The 1,547-nt window shown below is 41.2% G+C and overlaps 1 pseudogene; it reads right to left on the reverse strand.

The window, feature by feature from the left end:
* Positions 1-394: 394 nt before the first annotated feature.
* LOC129029971 (protein phosphatase inhibitor 2 family member B-like) lies at positions 395-995 on the reverse strand (annotated as a pseudogene).
* Positions 996-1,547: the final 552 nt, after the last annotated feature.

The raw sequence follows: 1,547 nt of genomic DNA on the forward strand, positions 1-1,547 counted from the left end.
CATCAAAAAAAAAAAGACACACTTTATAAGAGATACCACTACATTTAGAGTGATGAAAATAAATTAGTTCCTCTCCCCCTTAAAGATACAGTTTAACTTCTAAAGCATAAAAAGCTATATACTATCTTATACATATTAACAAGTGTTTTTACATAAGTAATGCGGTTTTGGAATGATGATATCACACTGTATTTGTGGTAAAGTACTAGGCACAAGAATATATATATCAATTAGGCATTTTCAGTCTGATCAGTCTCTAAGGTTATCATTTAATTCTTGGCAATTTATAATAACTGGTATGCATTTTGGTACTTAAGTCATGAATTGTGGAGAACAAGAAGCAATGTATTATAGTAACAGGGTTTATATCCAACAATTGCAATGTTGAACAAATCTATGAACTTCGTGATTTGTTTAGCCGTTGGTCACTTGCAGTAGATCCTTAATTTGATTCTTTTGTATTCATGCTTTCTCCATCTGCAGTCTATAACATTTCTTCACCTTCGTCATCATCATGTAGGTCTTTTGAAATTAATTGTCTAGGTAGTTTGGTATTGAGTCCTTCATTGTAGTGAAGCTTCCTTTTCATTTCAAATTATCTGATTTTTTTCATTCTTCAGCTGAGAAGTCCTCCTCTCCACTGCTTCTTGTTCCTGCACGCAATACTTTGGCTCCAAGCCTTCAGCAGCAGCTAATTTCTTAGCTAAGATATCTGATACCATGGTTTCAGTGGTTTCTGTATCACTATATGCATTTTCATCATCACCCCATTATACCATGGTAAGGAGGGCTTGGTTCATCTATTTTCATTAAATCATAGTCTTTGTCTGCTGGACGACACGGCGACAGGATGTTCATTTCATCCCACTTCTGGCATTTTTTACTCAGCTCCTCGTCGACACTTCTGCGCGGCTGTTCTGACAACGCCACCATAGAGAAGTCCTGGAGGTCTTGTTCTTCAGGATCCTCTTGATGGGCTGGTGCGAGGCTGCCATTGCCTGGCACTTGGGCTATGGGCTCAAGGTCCGTGAAGAGAAGGGTCGGGCACTAGCAGAGACGTGCAAGCAGCCGCAGAGCCTGCTCAGGGCTAAAGCGGCCGCACCTACACCTGCTGTCTCAGAAACGGCCATCAGAGAGGTTGTCAGAACACAACGACCCTGACGCCAGAGCCAACACTGAACTGGTAGCAGCTCCTTGCCTGCCCTTAGCCACTAGCATGTGACCCTTAGCCACCTGCAGTTGACCCACTGCTCATGGGGAGACACTGGCCAAAAGATTTTAAAGAGTATATCAGAAAGGATGAGTTAAGTTGTGCTGCTGTAATAAGCAGCCCCAAATCAGCAACTTGCCACACAGTTTCTTTTGTTTGTTTTTTTTTAATTACACTCTATTTCTCTCACGGTCAGCAGGAGGTTTGTTGCAGCTACTTAGGTATTCAGGCTGCAGAGACTCTGACTTTACATGGCTTTTATGATCTAGGTGCTGGAAAAAATGTTGCAGTTTGTTTGTTTGCTCTTAGAGTTTCTGCCCAAAAGTGATACTATTTC

This window comes from Pongo pygmaeus, chromosome 12, assembly GCF_028885625.2.
Source record: "Pongo pygmaeus isolate AG05252 chromosome 12, NHGRI_mPonPyg2-v2.0_pri, whole genome shotgun sequence".
In the NCBI taxonomy this organism is placed as follows: domain Eukaryota; kingdom Metazoa; phylum Chordata; class Mammalia; order Primates; family Hominidae; genus Pongo; species Pongo pygmaeus.